The following is a 27,674-nucleotide window of genomic DNA, read 5'->3' on the forward strand; positions in this document are numbered from 1 at the left end:
AAGTCCGTCGGTCCGCCATTTTCTGGCACCCAGCCGGACCGCCTGTCCACCACCTTCCGGCGACGTATTTATCAACAAATAAAAATAATTTAACAACGAATTGAAGCGATCTATCAACGCGATGGTTTCCAACAGAAAATAATGGTAAATTAAAGACAAATTGAAGCGTATTTACCTGCTAAACTGCGCAGCAAGCGATGTTTTCATTCCGTTCGTGCCATCTTGGATATGAAATCTCGTGCTTGCGCGAATTCTCGCAGACACCGCGAGAGTTGCTATGAGACTATCGATCTAACCCAGGCCCGACACATGTGGCGGCACATGCGGCACCAGCAGAATTTGTTCATGAGGATGTTGATGATGATGACTTTGATGATGATGATAATGGATATGTGTCTGACATGGAGCAAGAGGAGGAGGAAAACAATAAAAAGATCAACATATATTCTCTTGAAGCCTAAATAAATAAATGATTAAATGATTTCAAAAGATATTGTCTCCTTTGATTTATTTTGTTAATTTTTTTTGTCATAAGTCGCGCTTTTTTCCGTCCGCGCATTGTAGGTCCACCAAAAACCCGGTAGGTCCACCAAACTCTCCAGCTGTGGTGGACCTACTGTCCACCAAGACTCCAGACGGTTTCGCATTGACTGTTACAACAACACAACATGCTATGCTTGCACTAGAAATTTGAAATGAAGAGCCGCTGTGGCTCTCTCATAAGAATAACAATGAGCCACAAAAAGCGACAAATTTCTGTGTCAGTGATAGCGGAAAAAATGGAGTCATTTTCCTGCATTCTGGTGCATTTTGAGTTTAAAAAAAAAGCTCAATTAAACAGTTCTATTTTAACTATTTTATTTCTACTTATATATATATATATATATATATATATATATATATATATATATATATATATATATATGTATGTATGTTGTTATTTTTGTTACAAACAGGCAGTCAGGGGTGAAGACACATTTCCATGTATATATGCATTTGGCCATTTAAAAACCTGTACCTGAAACATGTTCATGATCAAAACTTTTTGACCCATAAAAATATTAATTTCATGTCCAATTTACCTTCTTTTCCTCCTATGTCCAATTCTTCAACCCTCACTATGGACCATATCTCACAACTGTAGCATAAACTCAACAAAAACCTCCTCTAGGGGAGTCAGATTTTGTTAAGTGACCCTACAAAATCTGACTCCAGATTTTATTTCATATCATACAATGTGCAGTTAACTCAACCTGCATATTTCTGTTAAAGTCCTAGTTTTGAAATAGTCTCTCTGTTCTTAATATGCCATACTGTGATCATTTAGCCCCTTATTTTATTATTCTGTTCTTACAGACTGTAATTTACTAGTTTTTTTTTAAAAAATTGTTGTGATTTGGTGTTTTAGCTGTTGTAGCAAATAATTTCCCAGGTGTGGGATAAATAAAGAATTTCAATTCTATTATATTGTTTACTGGCCCAATAAAAATAACAACAATAACAAATGACTTTATACTTAAGAACTATACTTATATTAAAGACTTTATACATAAATACCAGACATATTTTGATGCCATATCTTGCATTCTTAGGGGAGTCCGATTTTCTCAGTTTTCTCAGTGAACAATTATTTTATTGACACGTGTAGAACACTGATGGAATATAAACAATATTTGGCGACTACACCCTGTCCTGTCCTGCTGTCCTCATAGGAGTGAAGCTGAGAGTAGTGTAGAATCTCCCCTGATGCCATTTAGGGTGCGCACATACGGATGAGAAGAGGAGGAGAAACATGTCACCTAATCATATTTAACAGGAAAACATGTCTGCAGTTCGGTACTTAATCACATTTAACTCGAAAACCTGTAGAAAACAACAACAAAAACAGTAAACGTACAACAGAAAACCCGTCAAGTGGCCACAGAGTGAAACGGAAGTCGCGCGCGTTCACGCGAAGGGGGAGTCAGATTTTTCCGGGGAGTGTGAAAATTCTACAACACCGGGCGCGTGATCAAGATTCGGGTGACTCCGACCATTTCCGACGCCTGCCGAGAGATTGGAATAAAAAGTAAGTCGAACCCTTTTTTTGATGCTTTTTACAAGAAAAATAGAGCGCCACTGTGGCTCACACAGTTCAGAATGACTGCGCCATCCAGCAAAACGATGCGCCAATGGCGCTGTGGCGATCGGCTAGCGCAAGCCTAGACATGTGAGCAGAAAAATCACAAAGTCTGTCTTTAGCTCAGCTGAAAATATTAGTTTTTGTCTTTTTTATTGACCAAACTTTTCAGGAAGTAGATGAAGAATAACTAAAGCTCTCATGTAGAAGTCCAACTTATTTTGGGTCCTTGTGGAGAGTTTAGTCTTCATGCTTCATAGCAACATTTCATAAAACTAAAGCTTTCCTGTTGGCTCATTGGTGGAGTTTGTTCCTGAGCATCTGAAACTTAAATCCAGTGAGAGGACCATCTTCAGTCAGAGAACTTCAAGACCTTCCATCAGCTGGACCAGATGTGGCATCAGCTCCCTCTGAACATCTGGATGACAGGAGAAAAGAGAGAAATCAAACACAGATCACAGAAATACAATTTATTCACTTTCATCAATTTATAAAAGTAGCTGTGGCTATGTAGAGGCTTTGTGTATTTACTATCTTTTAATGATAAAAAATAAAATGGGTCACTGCTATCGTTTGGGCATAGAAAGTATTGGAACTAATGCTTGCTTGTTCACTCTGTTCCAACAGCTCACCTGTTCCTTCCATACTGACAGCAGTAATCCCCTCATCACTACTGGTTCTGCCTCTGACACTAAATCACATTTTTAAAACGGTCAAAATTCTCAGCACAAATCTTCCCTTTTTACAAAGCCGTCAGGTCAGTTTCATTAATGTAGAGCTGAATCATCTCGCATCTCAGGGCACTTCTCATATAGAGCAGGTCTACACCAGACTCTTCATTACATTCAATTCAATTCAATTCAATTCAATTTTATTTATATAGCGTCAATTACAGTCAAATCGTCTCAAGACGCTTTACAGAACCCATATGCCTGACCCCCAGAGCAAGCCCAAAGGCGACAGTGGCAAGGAAAAGCACCCTTTTAACAGGGAAGAAACCTCAAGCAGAACCCGGCTCTAAATAGGGGGGACCCATCTGCCTGCTGGCCGGGCGGGTTGAGAAGGACAGAGGAGGGCAAGGGGGAGGGATGGGAGAAGAGGGAGGGGTGGGAAAGCAAGGAAAACACAACACACATTTGGATACATGTATGACAGGATATGTGACACAAACAAAGTATAAGCTAACATTGAAAACTGACTCATAGTTTACTCTTATGATGTACGGCTCTGACATTAAACATACTCCATATATAGCTAGCAGGGCCGGCCCTAGGACTTTGGTGGCCCTAAGCAAGATTTTTTTTGTGGCCCCAAAACATGCACAGGGCAACTACCAAATCCCGTGCACAGCTTGTAATTGGGTTAAAACACACATGCACATGATTGACAGCAAATATTCAGCCCACTCCTGAACTTCCTTTTTGGAGCCATGATGCCATCTCTAGTGCTACTGCTTTTCCATCTGTGGCTTCTCCAGACCAGTGTAATCGATCAAGTTTGAAACGGTGCCGTGGTGTCACAGTAGCCTAACTTACGCACGAAGCATGGAGTCACCAACTGACTGCTGGTTTATTTTTTCTTTCCTGTATTTTTTCCGTATAGTTTTCTAATAAGCCAGTTTAAATTGATATGTTACCATGATGATTTATGTTTTATTGGAATAAAGACAGGCATGGGCGTAACCACCATCTCAGAAGTGAGGGAGACAAATTTTTCAGAGCGATTTATCATTCTCTTACATTTAATGGCACCGTCCTTAGTGGCTAAAGAACCACATAATCCCTAACAGCCACAGTGCAATACCAGGGGACCAACTCGGCTAGTTCTTTAAACTATAAAGTATAAAACTTTAAACTATAAAATCTAAAGTTTTAGTGGCCAAACTCTAGTTGAGTTGACAACAATGTCCCTTGAACATCTACTGGACGAGTAGCCAAAGGTGCCAAACACTGAACATGAAATGATCAGTACTGCCTGGTTTCTCCCTGCAATAGATATCTTATTTTCAGGAAGTTATAATCTCTCCTTACCTGTAAAGACCCTACATCCTTGTCCCTGCTGCTGGCCTCTGATCCATCTCCTCCCTGACTCTGCTCTTTCTGTTATGGCAATAAACATAAAAAATGTGGTAAGAAAAATTCTGAAATAGCATTAGGAAGAGTAAAAATTGCTGTAGAATTTAACCTCAAAATCACTTTAACCCATAGATACATATTTTTTTCTCAGCCACTTATATATTTTTTTTCACCTCTGCAGACCCTGCATGGTCAACATTACTGCTGGCCGCCGCCTCTGGTCCATCTCCTGCCTGACTCTGCTCTTTGTTATGGAAATAATCATTAAAAAATCTGAAAATCAAAATTCTGAGATAGAATTAGAAAGAGAAGCAGTAAAAAATAGTTGTAAATTTATGCCATAGATAGCCTATTCTTTTTTTCTCCTCCCTGACTCTCCTCTTTTGGGACCAAAAGACTTAAATACATGGAGAGCAATTGTGAGCACATCTTCTGCCCAGAAATGAAAGAGGACTGGGTTTATTCCAAGAATAAACTAATTAGCAGTAATGTAACAGAGGCAACAACATTTAAATTATTGTTAACTAGCTTAACATATTGATATATTGCCACGTTTTACCTTGTCATCATTTAGCTAACAAGTCTAACATTGTTTGCATCCAACAAGGTCACACAACTTACACGGTTTGTTTGGAAAAAACTGTGTAAAGTTTTTTGCTTCTTGCTGGCTCTGGCTGGTTTGCTAAACATTACTCCAGACGAACGTTCAGCACTGCTCAGCACAGCAGCACGTCTCCTGTGGAACACCTGCATTAGCATGCGCTCATGGTGCATTCAAAGACGGCTCGGGAAAACACGTTACTGGATGCTAATAACGGGTTTAGCTGTTGTAACGGCTGAATAAAGTGCGGGGGGACAGAGGGGACAGATGTGGAAAGTGCGGGGGACATGTCCACGCGTACCCCGCGTCCGTTACGCCCATGAAGACAGGGACAAAATGCGAATCACACACTTATTGTGGTGTGGCCCCCTCTAGTGGATGTGGCTATAAATAACGGCATAGAGTGTTTATGCCAGCGGCCGGCCCTGATAGCTAGCAGTAAAATTCAAACAGTCTGTAGTTTAGCATAACAAGTATAGTGAAGGCGATGCAGAGTTGACTGGTGGAAAAGGGGAGTTGGAAGCGGAGGGCTGGAGGAAGGTCAGCAGCAGCATCCCACAGTGGACATGGTGGAGACTAGACCACTTGGTGGAACATCAACCACAGATCTGAAGCATCCAGCTCTGGGACCAGGGACACTCGGAGAAATAGCACAGGGAGAAACAGAGTGAATGTACTGCAATAACGGTATACATATTAAATGTAAAGGTAGATAGAGAAGGGCTCAGTCCATCAAGAGAAGTCCCCCAGCAGCCTAGGCCTATAACAGCATGACTAGGGGCAGAACGAAGGGACGTCCAAGAGGGAGTCAGCTGTGGAAACGAAGACACAAGCCAAACCCCTGTGGGTCACCCAGTCAGCCCTCACTATAAGATTTGTCAAAAAGGAACGTTTTGAGGCTGGTCTTAAAAATAGAGAGGGTATCTGCCTCCCGAACCCAAACTGGGAGCAGGTTCCACAGGAGAGGCACCTGATAACTGAAGGCTCTGCCTCCCATTCTACTTTTAGAAATTCTAGGAACAACAAGTAAGCCTGCAGTTTGAGAGCGAAGAGTTCTACTTGGATAATATGGTACTATCAGATCTTTAAGATATGATGGAGATTGGTTATTAAGAGCTTTATATGTCAGAAGAAGGATTTTAAATTCAATTCTAGATTTAAGAGGAAGCCAGTGAAGAGAAGCAAGTGTAGGGGAAATATGATCTCTTTTGCTAACTCCTGTCAGTACTCTCGCAGCAGCGTTTTGGATCAACTGTAGATGTTTAAGAGAGCTATTTGGACAACCCGATAATAAGGAAGTGCAATAGTCAAGCCTGGAAGTAACAAAAGCATGAACTAATTTTTCTGCATCACTCTGAGACCAGAGTTTCCTGATTTTTACAATATTTCGCAGGTGAAAAAAGGAAGTCCTACAGACTTGCTTTATGTGTGAGTTAAAGGACATGTCCTGGTCAAAAACAACTCCAAGATTCCTCACAGTAGTACTGGAGGCCAATGTGATGCCATCCAGAGTAACTATTTGCTTTGAAAGCGAGTTTCTAAGATGTTTGGGGCCAAATACAATGACTTCAGTTTTGTCTGAATTTAGCAGTAGGAAGTTAAAAGTCATCCAGGTTTTAATGTCCTTAAGACAATCTTGCAGTCTAGCTAACTGATCAGTTTCATCTGGCTTCATAGATAAATACAATTGTGTGTCATCTGCATAGCAATGGAAGTTAATACAATGCTTCCTAATAATATTGCCGAAAGGAAGCATGTATAATGTGAAAAGTATCGGTCCTAAGACAGAACCCTGAGGAACTCCATGATTGACTTTAGTATGCTCAGAAGAGTTATTGTTGACATGCACAAACTGGAACCTATCTGATAAGTAGGATTTAAACCAGTCCAGTGCTGTCCCTTTAATGCCAATTGAATGTTCTAGACGCTGTAATAAAATTTTGTGGTTGATTGTGTCAAACGCTGCACTAAGATCTAACAAAACAAGTATAGAGACTAGTCCATTATCTGATGCTATGAGAAGGTCATTAGTAACTTTCACCAGAGCTGTTTCTGTGCGATGATGCACTCTGAAGCCAGACTGAAATACTTCAAACAAATTATTCCTTTGTAAGTGTTCACGTAATTGATTTGCAACTATTCTTTCCAGAATTTTAGAGACAAATGGTAGGTTGGATATTGGTCTATAGTGAGCGAACACATCTGGATCTAAAGTGGGCTTTTTAAGCAAGGGTTTGATGACAGCAACCTTAAAAGCCTGTGGTACATAGCCTGTTACTAGAGAGAGATTAATCAGATCTAACACTGAAGAATTAATTAAAGGTAAAATCTCCTTGAAGAGTCTAGTTGGGATAGGATCTAAAAGACATGTTGATGGTTTGGATGTAGAAACTGTTGAAATTAGGTCAGAGAGACATATAGGAGTGAAGAATTCTAAATATTCATCAGGTCTAACAGCCAATTCAAAAGCATCTCTTCCCTGGACGTCTGACGTTACGGTGAGCGTATTGCGTCATTTCCTGTTCCTGTTTCAGCACTGTGTTGTGGTGTTAGCATGGCTTCTGCTTCTTCCTCTCCCTCTCCCTCTCTCTCTTTCTCCTGCTCAGTGTGCCACATGTTTAGTTATTCCTCTGCCTCCTTTAGTGATAACGATATATGTAATAAGTGCAGCCTTTTTGTAGTTCTGGAGGCGAGGCTCTCCGAATTGGAATCGCGGCTCCGCACCATGGAAAATAACCCGCTAGCAGCTAGCCAGGCCCCCTTAGCCGGTGCGGACCGCAATAGCTTAGCTTGTGTAGCATCTGTTAGCCGTCCCTTAGCAGCGCCCGAACAGCCGGGTGGATGGGCGACAGTTCGTAGGAAAAACAGTCCTAAACTCAAGCCTGCTGTCCCGGCTCACCACAAACCGCTTCATGTTTCTAATCGTTTTTCCCCGCTCAGCGACACACCCGCTGAGAAACCAACTCTGATCATTGGCAGCTCCATAGTCAGAAACGTGAAGCTAGCGACACCAGCGACCATAGTTAAATGCCTCCCAGGGGCCAGAGCGGGCGACATAGAAGCAAATTTGAAACTGCTGGCTAAAGATAATCGTAAATATAGTAAGATTGTTATTCACGTCGGCGGTAACGACACCCGGTTACGCCAATCGGAGGTCACCAAAATTAGCGTGGCATCGGTGTGTACTTTCGCCAAAACCATGTCGGACTCCGTAGTTTTCTCTGGACCCTTGCCTGATCTGACCAGCGATGACATGTTTAGCCGCATGTCGTCGTTTCGCCGCTGGTTGTCTATGTGGTGTCCATCAAACGACGTGGGCTTTATTGATAATTGGAGCTCTTTTTGGGGAAAACCTGGTCTGATTAGGAGAGACGGCATCCATCCCACTTTGGCTGGTGCAGCTCTCATTTCTAGGAATATGGCTGATTTTATTAGTACTCCTAAAGCATGACAACCCAGAGTTAAGACCAGGATGCAGAGCTGTAGTCTTACACACCTCTCTGCAGTTTCCTCACAACTGTCACCCTCCAGTAATTCAGTTAATTCAGTTAATTTTATTGAGACTGTGTCTGTCCCCCGACCACCAAAATTCAATAAATTAATCAAATCAAAAATATACAAAAGAAATAGTAACCACAAAAATTTAATAAAAATTAATACCTCTATTTCAACAGAGCAAAGAGACAGGAAAATTAAATGTGGTCTGTTAAATATTAGATCTCTCTTGTCTAAATCTCTGCTAGTAAATGAGTTGATAACTGATCACCAGATTGATTTGTTCTGTTTGACTGAAACCTGGTTGCAGCAGGAAGAATTTGTTAGCCTAAACGAATCAACTCCCCCTAGTCATATTAACTGTCATATTCCTCGAATCACAGGCCGAGGAGGAGGAGTAGCAGCAATCTACCATTCTAGTTTAAAATTGAACCAGAGGCCTAAACCTGATTACAGCTCATTTGAAAATCTCACTCTTAGTCTCTCTCATCCAAATTTGAAAGCTCAGAAACCAGTTTTATTTGTTGTTATATATCGTCCTCCTGCTCCTTATTCTGAGTTTTTATCTCAATTCTCAGACTTTTTATCTGAATTAGTGCTCAGTTCAGACAAAGTTATTATTGTGGGTGACTTTAACATTCATGTTGACGTAGACAGCGACAGCCTTACAACAGCTTTTAATTCATTATTAGACTCAATTGGGTTTTCTCAACATGTAAATAAACCAACTCATAGTTTTAATCACACTCTTGACCTTGTCCTGACTTATGGCTTAGAAATTGAAGAGTTAACAGTATTTCCCCAGAACCCTCTTCTTTCTGACCATTTTATGATAACATTTCAATTTAAAGTAAAGGATTGTTTAGCAGCTGAGAACAAATATCATTACAGTAGGTGTTTGTCTGACAATTCAGTATCTAAATTTAAGGAAATAATACCCTCACTGTTTACTTCAGCAACATTTACTGATAAATCAGAAGGCAAATATTATTATTTTACCCCCACAGAAGTGGATTATTATGTTAATAATGCTTCAGCCTCACTGCGTACAACTCTTGATAGTGTTGCACCTGTAAAAAGAAAGTTATATCTCAGAGAAGACTTGCTCCTTGGTATAATTCCCAGCTGCGGACTTTAAAGCAGGCATCCCGAAAGCTGGAAAGAAAGTGGTATTCCACTAATTCAGAGGTAGTGTATGTGGCTTGGAAAAATAGTCTAGTAATCTATAAAAAAGCTCTTCATAATGCCAGGACAACTTATTATTCATCTTTAATAGATGAGAACAAGAACAACCCTAGGTTTCTCTTTAGCACTGTAGCCAGGCTGACAAAGAGTCAGAGCTCTGTTGAACCTTGTATTCCTTTAGCTTTAACCAGTAACGACTTCATGAGCTTCTTTACACAGAAAATAGTTATGATTAGAGATAAAATTAATCTGGCCCTTCCTACAAATGTCACAGATGCTTTTGAATTGGCTGTTAGACCTGATGAATCTTTAGAATTCTTCACTCCTATATGTCTCTCTGAACTAATTTCAACAGTTTCTACATCCAAACCATCAACATGTCTTTTAGATCCTATCCCAACTAGACTCTTCAAGGAGATTTTACCTTTAATTAATTCTTCAATGTTAGATCTGATTAATCTCTCTCTAGTAACAGGCTATGTACCACAGGCTTTTAAGGTTGCTGTCATCAAACCTTTGCTTAAAAAGCCCACTTTAGATCCAGATGTGTTAGCTAACTATAGACCGATATCCAACCTACCATTTCTCTCTAAAATTCTGGAAAGAACAGTTGCAAATCAATTGTGTGAACACCTACAAAGGAATAATTTGTTTGAAATGTTTCAGTCAGGCTTCAGAGTGCATCATAGCACAGAAACAGCTCTAGTGAAAGTTACTAATGACCTTCTCATAGCATCAGATAATGGACTAGTCTCTATACTTGTTTTGTTAGATCTTAGTGCAGCGTTTGACACAATCGACCACAAAATTTTATTACAGCGTCTAGAATATTCAATTGGCATTAAAGGGACAGCACTGGATTGGTTTAAATCCTACTTATCAGATAGGTTCCAGTTTGTGCATGTCAACAATAACTCTTCTGAGCAGACTAAAGTTAATCACGGAGTTCCTCAGGGTTCTGTCTTAGGACCGATACTTTTCACATTATACATGCTTCCTTTAGGCAATATTATTAGGAAGCATTGTATTAACTTCCATTGTTATGCAGATGACACACAATTGTATTTATCTATGAAGCCAGATGAAACTGATCAGTTAGCTAGACTGCAAGATTGTCTTAAGGACATTAAAACCTGGATGACTTTTAACTTCCTACTGCTAAATTCAGACAAAACTGAAGTCATTGTATTTGGCCCCAAACATCTTAGAAACTCGCTTTCAAAGCAAATAGTTACTCTGGATGGCATCACATTGGCCTCCAGTACTACTGTGAGGAATCTTGGAGTTATTTTTGACCAGGACATGTCCTTTAACTCACACATAAAGCAAGTCTGTAGGACTTCCTTTTTTCACCTGCGTAATATTGTAAAAATCAGGAACATTCTGTCTCAGAGTGATGCAGAAAAATTAGTTCATGCTTTTGTTACTTCCAGGCTTGACTATTGCAATTCCTTATTATCGGGTTGTCCAAATAGCTCTCTCAAACATCTACAGTTGATCCAAAACGCTGCTGCGAGAGTACTGACAGGAGTTAGCAAAAGAGATCATATTTCCCCTATACTTGCTTCTCTTCACTGGCTTCCTGTTAAATCCAGAATAGAATTTAAAATCCTTCTTCTGACATATAAAGCTCTTAATAACCAATCTCCATCATATCTTAAAGATCTGATAGTACCTTATTATCCTAGTAGAACTCTTCGCTCTCAAACTGCAGGCTTACTTGTTGTTCCTAGAATTTCTAAAAGTAGAATGGGAGGCAGAGCCTTCAGTTATCAGGCGCCTCTCCTGTGGAACCTGCTCCCAGTTTGGGTTCGGGAGGCAGACACCCTCTCTATTTTTAAGACCAGGCTTAAAGCGTTCCTTTTTGACAAATCTTATAGTTGGGGCTGACTGGGTGACCCACAGAGGTTCGGCTTGTGTCTTCATTGTACAGCTGACTCCTTCTTGGACGTCCCTTCGTTCTGCCCCTAGTCATGCTGCTATAGGCCTAGGCTGCTGGGGGACTTTTCTTGACGCACTGAGCCCTTCTCTATCTACCTTTACATTTAATATGTATACCGTTATTGCAGTACATTCACTCTGTTTCCCCCTGTGCTATTTCTCCGAGTGTCCCTGGTCCCAGAGCTGGATGCTTCAGATCTGCGGTCGATGTTCCACCAGCTGGTCCAGTCTCCACCATGTCCACTGTGGGATGCTGCTACTGACCTTCCACCAGCCCTCTGCTTCCAATTCCCTTTTTCCACGAGTCAACTCTGCATCGCCTTCAATATACTGTTATGCTAACTTACATACTGTTTGAATTTTACTGCTAGCTATATAAGGAGTATGTTTAATGTCAGAGCCGTACATCATAAGAGTAAACTATGAGTCAGTTTTCAATGTTAGCTTATACTTTGTCTGTGTCACATATCCTGTCATACATGTATTCAAATGTGTGTTGTGTTTTCCTTGCTTTCTCACCCCTCCCTCTTCTCCCATCCCTCCCCCTTGCCCTCTTCTGTCCTTCTCAACCCGCCCGGCCAGCAGGCAGATGGGTCCCCCCTATTTAGAGCCGGGTTCTGCTCGAGGTTTCTTCCCTGTTAAAAGGGTGTTTTTCCTTGCCACTGTCGCCTTTGGGCTTGCTCTGGGGGTCAGGCATAAGGGTTCTGTAAAGCGTCTTGAGACGATTTGACTGTAATTGACGCTATATAAATAAAATTGAATTGAATTGAATTTGTAGGAAGGGCCAAATTAATTTCATCTCTAATCATAACTATTTTATGTGTAAAGAAGCTCATGAAGTTGTTACAGCTTAGAGCTAAAGGAATACAAGGTTCAACAGAGCTCTGACTCTTTGTCAGCCTGGCTACAGTGCTAAAGAGAAACCTATGGTTGTTCTTGTTCTCCTCTATTAAAGATGAATAATAAGTTGTCCTGGCATTACGAAGAGCTTTTTTTATAGATTACTAGACTATTTTTCCAAGCCACATACACTTCCTCTGAATTAGTGGAATACCACTTTCTTTCCAGCTTTCGGGATGCCTGCTTTAAAATCCGCAGCTGGGAATTACACCAAGGAGCAAGTCTTCTCTGAGATATAACTTTCTTTTTTACAGGTGCAACACTATCAAGAGTTGTACGCAGTGAGGCTGCAGCATTATTAACATAATAATCCACTTCTGTGGGGGCAAAATTATAATATTTGCCTTCTGATTTATCAGTAAATGTTGCTGAAGTAAACAGTGAGGGTATTATTTCCTTAAATTTAGTTACTGAATTGTCAGACAAACACCTACTGTAATGATATTTGTTCTCAGCTGCTAAACAATCCTTTACTTTAAATTGAAATGTTATCATAAAATGGTCAGAAAGAAGAGGGTTCTGGGGAAATACTGTTAACTCTTCAATTTCTATGCCATAAGTCAGGACAAGTTCAAGAGTGTGATTAAAACTGTGTGTTGGTTTATTTACATGTTGAGAAAACCCAATTTTGTCAAATAATGAATTAAAAGCTGTTGTAAGGCTGTCGCTGTCTATGTCAACATGAATGTTAAAGTCACCCGCAATAATAACTTTGTCTGAACTGAGCACTAAATCAGATAAAAAGTCTGAGAATTGAGATAAAAACTCAGAATATGGAGCAGGAGGACGATATATAACAACAAATAAAACTGGTTTCTGAGCTTTCAAATTTGGATGAGAGAGACTAAGAGTGAGATTTTCAAATGAGCTGTAATCAGGTTGAGGCCTCTGGTTCAATTTTAAACTAGAATGGTAGATTGCTGCCACTCCTCCTCCTCGGCCTGTGATTCGAGGAATATGACAGTTAATATGACTAGGGGGAGTTGATTCGTTTAGGCTAACAAATTCTTCCTGCTGCAACCAGGTTTCAGTCAAACAGAACAAATCAATCTGGTGATCAGTTATCAACTCATTTACTAACAGAGATTTAGACGAGAGAGATCTAATATTTAACAGACCACATTTAATTGTCCTGTTTCTTTGATCTGTTGAAATAGAAGCATTAATTTTTATTACATTTTTATGGTTACTATTTCTTTTGTATATTTTTGATTTGTTCAATTTATTGAATTTTGGTGGTCGGGGGACAGACACAGTCTCAATAAAGCTAACTGACTTACTGGAGTGTGACAGCTGTGAGAAAACTTCAGAGAGATACAGAAGATGAGGACTTTTATGGATGTGTGACAAAAGCTTGATCAAAAAATAATGTGAGTGTATTTTTAAATACGTAGTAGAATAAAGTTCAACCAAACCCCCTATTTCGTTCCGTTTCCTTGTTTTAGCATGCGCCCAATAATACGGTGCGTCTTATATTTGGCTTAAGTACAGAAATAAACCCCGTAATCCAGACTGCGCCTTATGGTGTGGAAAATACGGTACTTGAATACTGGTTTGTGGTGTTCAGTGTTTGGTCTTTGGGCCTCATGTTGTCTTGCACTGTTTGTTTAAAAGAAAAGTTGCTGTTGATAGGTTTATGCAATTATTGTTCAAGTGTTTCACTTAACTGTGTTTAAAAAAGAAAAAAGAAGACAAGGTCAGTGTTGATGGTCAGACTGTCTTTGGTCACATATGCGACCTTGTTTCTTTCCTGTGGCTGTAAGTCGCTCCTTTAGTTACTTGTATTTGAATGTAATCCTAATCCTAACAGTTGTGGAGCAAACTGGCTGAACACTTGGTTGCAGTTCATCGTGTCTTCAAAGAGACGCAAAATCAACATTTTAAAGGTTTTAACCATGTTATCTGAGGCACCCAAAGGAATGTTTTTAAGCCTCAGTTATGCACATGTGCACTTTAAGTTGAATGTGGAGGGAGTTCATTTCTGTAGATTAAATGCATTGATGAGATGAAATATTTCTCTGTTAAAACAGGTTCTGTAGTTTCCATGTTTACAATTGTTTGATCTAAAAAGAAATATTAAATCAGTTTGTTATTTATTTGTTTAATTGTTTTGAATGCTTTGTAGGTCAACACAAATTTAGCTTCAGCAAAAGTAATTTCATTTAGGTTGCATCAATAGAACTATCATGTATAGAATATGAAATTTGATCATTGATTATAGATACAAACAAATTAAACACCAACAAGATGACATAAATAAATATATTTAAAAGAAATGCTTCATGCATGTATAACATGGGTGAAGTATGAAAAAGAACATGATTTGACTTAAAGATTTCAATGTGAAATAATGATGCTCAAACAGCAGATATTAATTAAGGGGATATTAGCTGAAAATGTGTTCAAACCAAAACACAATATAGTTTTGCGCTGTCAGTATTTTTTTTATGCAAATCCAACCAGGTTTTTCTTTCAGTGTGCACAAAACAATTGTTTGCTGCTCAAAATAAATTTTTCATGTTTATGGTTTTATGTCTGTACAATTATTGAGACCTGAAATTATTCCACATGTGTTATATAATCATACAGTAAGCTACTATATGAGGCTGAAGATGTAGCATGAAGTTAGCTCTGGATGATGCATTTTTGTTAAATGATTATTGGTAAATAATTACATTAGGTACATTAGATAAGGAACCAGAACAGGATCTGCCCACCAGGCCTGAGATGAACAAATGGAGACAGATCTTACATTATATGAGGTATAAAATTTTCTATTTTACTTCAACATAATTGATGGCACAATTTACCACAACATATTTTATCCAAATGCTCAATTAACCATAAGTTGAAGCAAGAAAACTTTTTTTGAAAGCCATATTCCTCATATCCAAAGACTACACCAGTGTTTAAGCGTTTCGCATAAACCCAGACCCAACCACAGTGTGCTTTTTTCAGTCAGTATGACAGTTCAAACAATAACAACACTACATATTTGCTCCATTGCATTTGTTTACGTTTAAACGAAGTAGTGCTGAGACTGCTGTCAGAATGTGACTACCTTGTTTTCATTGCATTGAAAAAGCCACCACCATTCATCCAATCTGCTGCAAACTCCACACTGCACTTCCTCAGGACCCCAGCAATACCCCTACCAAGTCTGAACATGATCTGATGTACCCTTGTCAAGATATGCAGGTTTCAACTCTAAAAAACTAGCTTCTAACTGTTGATTGCATCATCATAGACATTCTAGAATTCAAACCACATTTAAATCATCACAGTGTAGAGTCAGTTCTGGACAGTCAGTGTCTTACGGATTACAGCAGGACAACAGGACGATATCGAAGCTTGCAAGACATCGAGATTAAATTCAGCAACAACCTTTCGACAAAGTCCAAAGAAGTGAACATTTTTGAGGTAAGTGACTTCACTGTTCTGTTTGATGAAGCAAACACCAGAGGAAACATTCAGAAGGCAGTTTTAAAATCTGTTTTTCTACAACTCTGTAATAATAGTAATAGTTCACGCTGTTTCCTAACTTATAACATGGAATCCAAAAATGAAATTATATTATACTATCCAGCAATACTTTAGTTTTTGTGGTACAACTTGTCTTACCTGCTCAATCAGTTACTTAAGTTCGTCACATTTTCTTTTTCATTTTTGTGACCGAGTGTTTAATGTTAAAAAAATGATTCTGTATGTTTTGTTTTGTATTGCACATTCTCGTTTTTTGTGGGGAATGTGTGCTCAAAGATGAGACTTTCATGACTTCAATGATTTTTTAAATTTCAAGTCACCTGTTTTCAGAGATTATTTCATCGACTTGTCCTGTAGTTGAAACGAGAAAAGACGGTGAAAAATTCATGTTTTATCTGTATTAGTTCTTGAGATATTGTCATTTAAACGTTACCTCAGATGACTGTAATATGTAAAAAATGTGCTGGAAGTGGATAAACAGACTTTTAAAAAATATCTCAAATATCTTGATTTGTAAATAAAAAATCTGAAAACATTCAAAAATATTCGTCAGCAATTTATAACAACATTAGTCAGAGCATGTCATTATAGGGGATTAAATGCAGATAGATGAGAAAAACAACAGCAGTTTGATCATTTAACATGACATTTTCAAAAATAAACAATGCCGAGGACTTTCTAATTGTTTTTAAAGGCATTCTAGAATTCATGTCAAACACAAAAACTCTGAGTGGAGACACCATTTCACTTTATTTTACTGAGTTATTTATTAGTTTATTGAGTAGTTTAGTAAAACCAACCTCAGAGACATCCATATTTCAACAAAATCTAGATAAGCAAACTTTTGTGAGGTAAGTAACTCCACTCTTCTGTTTAATGAAGTAAACACTTTGGAGTTTCTGAGGAAGCATCCGTGTAATTTTACTGCAATACTGTCCAATATGCCTTATAACACAATTCAGAACAGATTGTAACACTCAGTGCTGTTGCTTTGTGATAATTGGTTCAATATTTAGCAAATTTGATAAAAAAAACTGAGATCACAACAGTGTGGTAGATTACCAACGGTTTAACAAGACATCCATAGATTATGGTTCTCTTTTGTGTCTGTTTCACTTTCAGTCTTCTGTGACGACATAAAAATGAACATTCAGAGTTCATCCTCATCGCCTTCCTCTGAGGGGAGTACCACAACGCAGCGTTCCAAAGTCCCAAAAGGCTACACGTTGGTGAAAAACCTGGGACGTGGAGGCTATGGAACAGTGCTGGAATGTGTGGAAGACAAGACTGAAGAGCATGTGGCTATAAAGATGCCCGAAAGGAACAATCTAGACCGTGAGGTAGGACACTGATTTCAGCTGAAGAGTGACACAAAAAGACATTTTTAAAACCAGGGCAGTACCACTATAAGATTCTGAGTAGTGGCACTGGTCATCTAATGTACTTCATAGTTGTTGAGAAGAACTGATTGGACTATGTGGCTCAGCAAACATATTATGTCTCCACAGGCGGAAATCTTGGAAAAGCTCATGTGCCACAACTCGGACAAGTCCAACATCATCAAGTACAAGGGAGAAGTCTTTGTAAAAAGTACGCGGCTCCTGGTGTTGGAAAAACTGGACATCTCCCTGTGGGACTATGTACGTGGCTTAAAAGAGCCAATGCCACTGGAACACGTCCGTACCGTTATTCAACAGGTATGACCTTCTATTGTCTCCCTATATTTATCTCCTACAGTGGTGCTGGAACCAGCATCGGTGGTTCAGGAACCTTTACAACCTCTACTTTTATTGTCATGTGACAGATTTCTTGAACTCCTGATAAATGTTGTTGTTTTCTCTTACAGCTGGCCGTGGCTTTGAATACGACAAAGAGTGCTGGCATAATCCACGGTGACGTGAAAATGGACAACATCGTGATGGTGGATCATGTGAAGCAGCCCTTCAAGGTCAAACTCATTGACTTTGGTGTGGCCAAGTACACGTCCGAAGCCAAAGCAGGAGAGCTACTCCAAATACCTGCATTTAGGTATGATAATACTGTTAAGTTTTCACCACTGAGAAATCTTTAAATCAGCACTGTCTCCTTACTGTCTACTGTGTCACATCTTCATTTGATGTTTTTTCCACATTCAGAGCTCCAGAAATCATCCTGGGCCTGCCGTATTCAGAGGCCATCGACGTTTGGTCGTTAGGCTGCATGATGGCCTGGATGGTGGCTCGTATTGCTCTCTTCGGAACAGAGTCAGAATACTGGATAGTGAGTAAATTACTGTAGCTGAAACGCATTAGAAGCCGTCACACGATTAGCTTCAGGTCTAACGTGGTGTTGTGTTCTGTCTGCAGCTCCGACAAATGATCAGTCTGCTGGGTCTGCCGCCGCAACATCTCATCGAGGCTGGTCGGAGATCACGATTCTTTTTGAAGAAAAAGTGTAGTGGCTTGTGGCGGCTGAAGGTACAATACTCCTACTGTGATTTTACCACTGACCTTTACTCGCTCAATAAGATGAAGGCTTTAGTAAGCATCATTGTTTTCTTCCTTCAGACTCCGAGAGAGTATTTTGGGATCTTTGTCATGTACAGCACCCCCAGATGTCACACGTTCCGCTCTCTGGATGAAATGAAAACGGTAGGTAGTTTAGGAAGCAGCAGCTAGTTGCTGAAGAGTGATGTTCATTTATTGTATTCATATTTCAGGTTGAAGGTGACTTGACCACTGTTGTACTTCCCAAATGTTTTCTGCACCAGGTGTATTCTGAGACGGATAACCCAGCAGAGGCTGATGAGAGGAGGGAGTACATCAAGCTGTTGAAGGCGATGCTTCAGTGGGATGAGAAGGACAGAATCACCCCCAGTGGTATCCTCAACCACCCTTTTATCACCAAAAGCTACCTCAGCAGCAGCTCCCCCACCAGCAGTTGGTAAGTGTGCTTCTATTTACTTTGTACACAGGTTGTGAGATATTAACAGTCCAGCAAGTGACAAAACTCTGATATGGACTTTTGCTGATTTGCATGTTTACATTCTCTGCTTGTCGGATGTAAACCCAACAGTGTGTGTTTCCTTTTTTTAGCAATGAACCTAAACCCTCCACCAGCCTGTTCATCATGGTTAAGCCTGCAGAGCCTGAAAACAGAATTGACCTGACAGGCTTACCTGATGAGGACAAAGACCGGGAGGACAAGAAGAGCAGCGAGTATGAGGACATTGAGGAGAGTGATGATTATAAAGCTGCTAAAGACATTGAGGACGGTGAGAGCAATGACACCAGCAACGTCAGCAAGGCAGATCAATTCAGGAAGGTCGAGCAGAACCATCAGTACACTGAAGACAGCGAGAAGGAGCAAAGCAAGAAGAAAAAGAAGAAAAACTGCTTCAAACGCATCTTGTCTTGCATGAAGAAGACGTTCTGCTGCTGTGTGTGTGTGTCTGATGTGATGGACTGAGCAGCACCAATGGCCTGCAGTCACATTTCAGTCTCACTGGTCCTGACCTCAGTAACCTTTGCTGGGTTTATTGTTCCCTTTTTTTTTTTTTTATTGTTTGTTTATTTTTCTCTAGTGTTTTGATCTGTTTTCTGTATAATATCCTGCTCTCTCCCTCCTTTACCCTCACTCCAACCGGTCGAGGCAGATGGCCGCCCTGTCTGAGCCTGGTTCTGCCGGAGGGTTCTTCCTGAAAAAGGGAGTTTTACCTCCCCACTGTCGCCAAGTGCTTGCTCAGACGGGAATCCAAAGGAAATTTTGGATTTGTTGGATTTCTCTCTGTAATTTTCTTTACTTTTCTCATTGAAGTGTCTTGAGATGACACATTTCAACTTGTAAATAAAATTTATTGAAACTGAATTGAAAGGTTCACCCAAAAAGTGTCTGCATTTTGGTGACATGGTTGTTGCTCACAACTGGCCTGAGTCAGTCATGGCTTCTCAGTTGCCATGCAGAGCAGAGACTCTTTTGTTTGTTTTTTTTAAACGTTCATCATTATTTTTGGTGAATTTTTGAATTTGACATACTAAATAAAGTGACTACAATGAAATCTGACAATTTTAAGCTTATTTTCAATATTTTTTCTCAATGTAACCACACAAAACTGATGGTATTTATTACAAACAGTCGGAAAGCTGAACCATTGTTTCCATTTTTACAGTTTGTGGCTATATAAAAACATTTGTATTTTGGAGATTTTTTTCAGAGAAAGCATGCCTTTTAAGCACAGTAGTGTTAAGAGGGTTAGAAGTGACAAACATATCTCATTGCAATGAGTGATAAAGTTATTTTTCCTGCACTCCGCAACTTACAAGTCTCCAAACTATCAATCCTAACTATTTGGAATCCTTTACATTGGATATCTCCTTTCACAGATACAAAATCACAAAGTGCTTTATCGGGCTGGCCCCAATAGTGGTTTCTGGCCTCCGAATATTCGGGCCCTATTAAAGACGAATATCCGAATATTCGTTCTGCCCCGGCGCGGCAGCTGGTGGCGGCTGGTGGCGGAGATAGCCCGAATATTCGGATCCGTTGGTCTGGTCTCCCGGATCCAGATTTTGCCTTCGTTTTGTCTTCAGTTAAACTGAAGAATTCCCAAACAGCAGGTCTTCAGCATGTGTTTATGCAACGAAGTGAAGCGTGACGTCAGAGTGGGCAGCCACCCGGCCATTCGGGTGGTGGTAACAAACACGAATGGAGGAGCCGAGATGAGCCGAAGAACACGACGGGATGAGCCGAAGTGGGCCGAAGGCGCAGGGAAGAGACGCAGTGTTGCCAACTTAGCGACTTTCTCGCTAAATCTAGCGACTTTTCAAAGCTCCTAGCGACTTTTTTTGTCAAAAGCGACTAGCCACATATCTAGCGACTTTTTCTGCCGTTTTGGAGACTCTGACAGGAAAACTCGGATCATTCTGCAGTTACTGTTTTCAACAAGCAGCAGGTGCTGCTGTGAGCTCCTCCCCATCTCAAAGCACAGGCTGTCAGTCCAGTAACCCCGCAGCAGTCCCAGTGTCTGATTAGAGGACACATCGCTCCGCGGCCAGATGGCAGATGAAACACGCATGCGCAAAGTCACTGCAGATCCCATCCAGACTTACGGAGCCATATAAACGAAAATGTTTCTTCACTGTCATGCTAAAATAAACCACAGCATTTATCCTCTAGTAAAAATATTTTGGGTGTTTTATAATCACTTTTTGGTCTCTTCCACAATGTTATTCTTTCCTACAACGTTGATTACAATTACATGCAAACTGAGAAATATGCAAATTAGGAAATGACATCATTTAGCGACTTCTTGCGACTTTTAGGACAGCCAACAGCGACTTTCCTTACTGAGGAGTTGGCAACAGTGACGAGACGAGCTCCGAATAGTTTCGTCTGGGGGGAGAATAGGGTGATCACATAGACATATGTGTATATGTTATAGACATATATGTGTTTATGTGATCACAGGACGAGATGAGCCGATATGTGCAAATGTGGGCCGAAGGCGGAGGGAAGACAGTAACGCCGCATATTCTTTCTGCTCAGTAACGTCCGAAGGGGGGGGGGGACCAAAATTAATATCAGGATACCGCCGTAGCAAATGAATATTCGGATATTCCGGATATTGGGGTCCAGCCCTCGTGCTTTACAATTATAATAAAACAAATTAATGTAATAATAAAATAAAATGTTTATTACCATCAGACCCTGTTCTCTAATATCATTAAAAAAAATTCATTTCGAAAATAGAAGACGAGTAACAGTTATTATTAGCAAACTTTATAATGTGTTTTACTAATATGCAACATATTTAAACATACTATTATGTTATTTTAACACTAATAATAACATATTTTAACATAATATGAAGTATTAACCAAGTCCATGATGTATTTTCTTTGTATCATACTAAAAAAAACTTAACGGAAGCAATGGCAAAATTTTTAAAAACAATTAATATTAGCAAACTTTGTAATATATTTTACTCATCAGCAATGTGTTCCTTGAAAACCATGGAAGAAATTGTTCATGTGGCCAACTATTTTTGAAGAAGTATCCATTATTTTCCCAGTGAAGAGAAGGAGCACATGGAGTAACACATTTTAGTGCATTGAAAGAATTGAACTTTCCGAACACTACTATGGTCAGAATGGGTCATGCTGCCACCTTGTGGTAAAACCTAAAATATTTTTTAACCTGTGTATTTATACCCTGATCACAAATGCTGGCGGGCCACAAATAAATTCGACAGTGGGCCGGATTCGGCCCTCGGGCCGGACTTAGATGGATAATATGCATGGATCATTCCAGAACTGGAGGACATTTTACGTCCCATTCATCAAATTTCAAATAATCCATGTAACAAAATACTAAAACACACAGTTGTTGTGTAAATGTTCTTATCCTGAGACCAAATCTAAAAAAAGAAACTATAGGAGAAATGAACGTTTGAAAATAGTTTTTAAAATACCAAGTAAGTCTGGAGTTCCCCTTAAAGGGGAACTTCAGTTTTTTTTCAACCTGGGGTCTGTCTTCATATGTCTTTTCATACATGTGAGTGATGGAGAAATGAATTTTCGACATAGCTCCAGTATTTAGCCAGGCAGGCAGTTTCGCAGCTCAGCTCGCAGCTCAACTAGCGAAAAGTATGGGGCAACTTGCCCCCCCGCGTCAAAGTCCGCCCCAACATGCTTTTTTTCCCACACTGACCGGCTCGGATAGTCTCAACGAGTGTCCCTCAACATACTAGAGATGAGAAGTGAACGAAAACCTCCACATTACTTGGCGATCGCTATTTGTTGTGGTCTGTATCCAAATCTCAGGACGCTAGAAAGCAAATCTTGTTTTGGCGCGATAGCTCGCGCCAAAACCAGAGAATCTTGGAGGAGAATATATTTAGGTGACACTTTTCTCGGTCTGTGGCTGCTGTGTTAAAGACACAGAAAGACTCACCAGCTCTTTAAGTATCAAAATAACCCTGCTGTCATTTCACCGATTCTAACAAAACATTACTCCATAGATGCTGCTTTCAAACACATATCATGAATCTGAAATCATTAAGAGGAGGACCTCCATTGTGGGAAACAACAGACGCTGTATTTGTGAGGAGTGTGGTCAGAAAACCGGCATCAATACAGACTGAGTGCTGGAGGACTTTATAATCTACTCCCGCTTCAGGTTGGTTATTTTAAAAGACACTCTTTGGGTTCCTTCATCCAAACTGGCAAACGGAGGCAGAGTGTGTACAAGATGGAAAGGGTTTGAGCTGAATTCTTGGGGCAGTATTGGGGGGAACACTGGTTTGGATCAGTGAACACAACATCGTAACTGAGGCAGCTTGGTCTGAATTTTGAAGCACTTCTTATTTACACATGTGCTCCTGAATACATTTTACATTTCACACACGTTTATGATGACTTGCAAACGTCACTGGCACCATCAGGTCGTGACTGTAACACACTGTGCTCTCAAAAAGCCTGATGGCACTCTTCAAATAGTCCTTTCCTGTATTTTTAAAAATGACTGTAGACTAACTTGACAAAATTCACTTCTCTCAAAGTAGACATTTCAGTGTGCTACTGACCTCCCCCGGGGTGGAGATTTGCCGGGACGTCCTCGCTTGCTGAGCAGAGTTGGACCTCGGGGGGCTGGAGCTCCTCTCGTCCTGGAAATCAGAGTCTGAGTCAGTATCCACATCTCCCTCTACACCAGAATCGGAATAATAGTCTGAATCTGAATCTGATTCTGAGGTGTACGGTGGGGGGATGAGACTTATGTGAGGCTCTGGAGGGTAATGCAGTGAGCCAGAGGTGGACGGCTGGGGGCTGGTGCTCCTTTCTGGCTGGGCAGCGTGTACCTGTGACAGATAACTTGAGGTCAAACACTGTTGTCTAAAAATGCTGACTGACTGGTGATTTCATTTGGCCATTTGTTGTATTTATTACAGTTACGGTAAGCTATCCTCACGGGAGGCAGCCGTCTGTGAAAACACATTTCAGCAGAGTGTTTAGGACGACTGACCTCCGGCCGGGATGGTTCCTCGCCTCCACGCTGAAAGCCAGAGGGGGTGCAGGACCACTTGGCTGGAGGCTCCTGGTGGGCTGCTGTCTCGCTTTCGCTGGTTAGAAAGTTGAGAGAGGAAGAAAGGGAGAAATTTGTCATTTCATTTCATGCACAAAACGGTTTGTCAAAAAAAAATGTATACATTAAATGAATTAGATTAAAATGAAAAAGATATTCCACAAATCTGTTACATTACGAAATTCAATCCAAATATAATAGCAATGCATTCCATGTTTTACTATTTAAACCTATTTAATAGTCAGCAAAAACTTGTGCATTTTTCTTGAAATAATTAAGAATTCCATCCATCTATGCATAATCTATAAACTACTCAATCCTCTGTTGGATCGTGGGAGGCTGGAGCCTATCTCAGCTGACTCAGGACAAGGGTTCGCCCTGGACAGGTCAGCAGTCTGTCTCAGAGCTACAGAGGGAGACAGGTGATCAGAACAATATGTTAATTTTCCAAAAAAAAACCTTCAGTACCATTAAAACAACCCTGAAACATGCAGTGCCTTGTGAAAGTATTCGGCCCCCTTGAACTTTTCAACCTTTCGCCACATTTCAGGCTTCAAAAATAAAGATATAAATTTTAATTTTTTGTCAAGAATCAACAACAATTGGGACACAATCATGAAATGGTAAATGGTCTGTATTTATATAGCGCTTTACTATACCTGCAAGGTACCCAAAGCGCTTTACATGATACATCACATTCACCCATTCACACACTGATGGCGGAAGCTGCCATGCAAGGTGCTAACCACGACCCCATCAGGAGCAATTCGGGGTTAGGTGTCTTGCTCAGGGACACCTCGAACACGACGGGGCGAGGATCGAACCGGCAACCCTTCGGTTGCAAGACGGCCACTCTACCCACTGAGCCATGCCACCCCATGAAGTGGAATGAAATTTATTGGATATTTTAAACTTTTTTAACAAATAAAAAACTGAAAAGTGGGGCGTGCAGTATTATTCGGCCCCTTTACTTTCAGTGCAGCAAACTCACTCCAGAAGTTCAGTGAGGATCTCTGAATGATCCAATGTTGTCCTAAATGACTGATGATGATACATAGAATTCACCTGTGTGTAATCAAGTCTCCGTATAAATGCACCTGCTCTGTGATAGTCTCAGGGTTCTGTTTAAAGTGCAGAGAGCATCATGAAGACCAAGGAACACACCAGGCAGGTCCCAGATACTGTTGTGGAGAAGTTTAAAGCCGGATTTGGATACAAAAAGATTTCCCAAGCTTTAAACATCTCAAGGAGCACTGTGCAAGCAATCATATTGAAATGGAAGGAGTATCAGACCACTGCAAATCTACCAAGACCCGGCCGTCCCTCTAAACTTTCACCTCCAACAAGGAGAAGACTGATCAGAGATGCAGCCAAGAGGCCCATGATCACTTTGGATGAACTGCAGAGATCCACAGCTGAGGTGGGAGAGTCTGTCCATAGGGCAACAATCAGTCGTACACTGCACAAATCTGGCCTTTATGGAAGAGTGGCAAGAAGAAAGCCATTTCTCAAAGATATCCATAAAAAGTCTCATTTAAAGTTTGCTACAAGCCACCTGGGAGACACACCAAACATGTGGAAGAAGGTGCTCTGGTCAGATGAAACCAAAATGGAACTTTCTGGCCACAATGCAAAACGATATGTTTGGCTTAAAAGCAACACAGCTCATCACCCTGAACACACCATCCCCACTGTCAAACATGGTGGTGGCAGCCTCATGGTTTGGGCCTGCTTTTCTTCAGCAGGGACAGGGAAGATGGTTAAAATTGATGGGAAGATGAATGGAGCCAAATACAGGACCATTCTGGAAGAAAACCTGTTGGAGTCTGCAAAAGACCTGAGACTGGGACGAAGATTTATCTTCCAACAGGACAATGATCCAAAACATAAAGCCAAATCTACAATGGAATGGTTCACAAATAAACGTATCCAGGTGTTAGAATGGCCAAGTCAAAGTCCAGACCTGAATCCAATCGAGAATCTGTGGGCAGAGCTGAAGACTGCTGTTCACAAACGCTCTCCATCCAACCTCACTGAGCTCGAGCTGTTTTGCAAGGAAGAATGGGCAAGAATTTCAGTCTCTCGATGTGCAAAACTGATAGACATACCCCAAGCGACTTGCAGCTGTAATTGCAGCAAAAGGTGGCGCTACAAAGTATTAATGCAAGGGGGCCGAATAATATTGCACGCCCCACTTTTCAGGTTTTTATTTGTTAAAAAAGTTTAAAATATCCAATAAATTTCGTCCCACTTCACGATTGTGTCCCACTTGTTGTTGATTCTTGACAAAAAAAATAAATTTTATATCTTTATGTTTGAAGCCTGAAATGTGGCGAAAGGTTGAAAAGTTCAAGGGGGCCGAATACTTTCACAAGGCACTGTATGTCAGCTTGTTTTTCCTTTTCCTGTCATAAGTTGCAAGACAACTATAAAGCTCTCCAAACAGATGCCGAAGATGGCTTGAGGAGTGCCTCAAACTGTGTCTTGGAAAGTAAGAAGGTGGAGGAAGACTTTTCTGCAAAGAGATGTTTGCAAACTGACACTTTAAAGGTAAATTCAAGTATGTACTTTGTTCAAGATCTACATGTACTTTACTTTAGCCCAATGTTTTTTTATTTAATTTTGCTTTGGTCACTGGCCAGAAGTTTCTAATTTATATATTAGATAGATAAAATATCTAATGTCTAAATCACATCCCAACCAATGCAACTGTGTGAAGCACAGCAACAGTGTAGGGGTACTACCTTATGATTTATAGCTCTCGTTATCAATAATTGGGGCACCACCCAAGATTCCTAGGGAAATAATAAACTTTAATAAAAAATTAATATTCATAAAAATTTTGATCAATCTCATATCAAAAAGTCTTGAATCCTCGTTTAAATTCTACACAAAGAAACACAAGACTGTAATTTGGTCTAAAATGAGGTATTTATTAACTATTCTATGAAAAATAACGACAAGTGAACTATATACAATGTAGATATGGTGTGTGTGTGTGCGTGCAGGGCTACATGTGTGTGTGCGCGTGCATGTGTGGAATGTGGGAGTGTGTGTGTGGTGTGTGCGTGTGTGAGAGATGTGGAAGTGTGTGTGAGAGAGAAGGAAATATGGTGAGGATTAGCCAGAGCTAACCTGACGAGGTAACCGGTAATTTGGATTAAGAATTAATCATTTGTAAACAAATAAACTGATTAAATGAATTAATTGACCAAGCGGTTAGTACATCACCCATAGAATGGAATCAGAGCAAGCTCAGCTGGATTTTGAAGTGAACCGTCATGGGGCTGGGACTTGCGGCCTTCAGAGAAGCAGCACAACGGTCTGGACTTGCAGGTTCGAAGCGGTGTGTTGTCATTATGGCCACGCTTGGATGTCCTGCCGCGGGTTGATCGATTCTGTGCAAATGGACCTGGTCCAACAGGTCTACGGAGGTCACAGCTGAATGGCGCCGGGTTTAATGCCGCCTGATTTAAAAAAAAAATGATGGCTCTCAGTCTTAGCCAAGAAAAACGGATGTTTGATGATAAACTGTCAAAATTAAGAAAAATAAATGCTGGTTCTGAATCGGTTCTCCAGATTAAACGAATAAAATTCGGCTTAACGTGAGCAAAATGTCTAGACTAATGTTCCAAAAACTGAAGAAATAAATAGTTAACACTTTGAAAGGAAGATAAGTTAAAAAGAAAAACGCGCTTTAGATAGAGAAAATGAGAGAGACTTTGGTTGGCCTCTCAGGGCCAGATGAGGAAGAGAAGAGAGAGAAGGTGGGGGCTGCTTAGGCTTATAAAGGTCAGAGGCGGAGAAAGAAACTTTC

The 27,674-nt window shown here is 40.3% G+C and overlaps 2 long non-coding RNA genes across 3 annotated transcripts in view; both read right to left on the reverse strand.

Moving 5' to 3' along the window:
- The window catches only part of LOC127535604 (uncharacterized), a 171,447-nt gene that overhangs the window by 90,778 nt on the left and 52,995 nt on the right, over positions 1-27,674 (reverse strand). The gene's annotated exons all lie outside the window — the stretch shown is intronic.
- Positions 961-23,630, reverse strand: LOC127535597 (uncharacterized). The gene is made up of 4 exons (XR_007944474.1): positions 23,533-23,630; positions 23,361-23,441; positions 4,150-4,218; positions 961-2,537 (listed from the first exon to the last, which is right to left on the reverse strand). It is a non-coding gene; the product is annotated as an uncharacterized LOC127535597 (long non-coding RNA).

This window comes from Acanthochromis polyacanthus, chromosome 9, assembly GCF_021347895.1.
Source record: "Acanthochromis polyacanthus isolate Apoly-LR-REF ecotype Palm Island chromosome 9, KAUST_Apoly_ChrSc, whole genome shotgun sequence".
Taxonomy (NCBI): domain Eukaryota; kingdom Metazoa; phylum Chordata; class Actinopteri; family Pomacentridae; genus Acanthochromis; species Acanthochromis polyacanthus.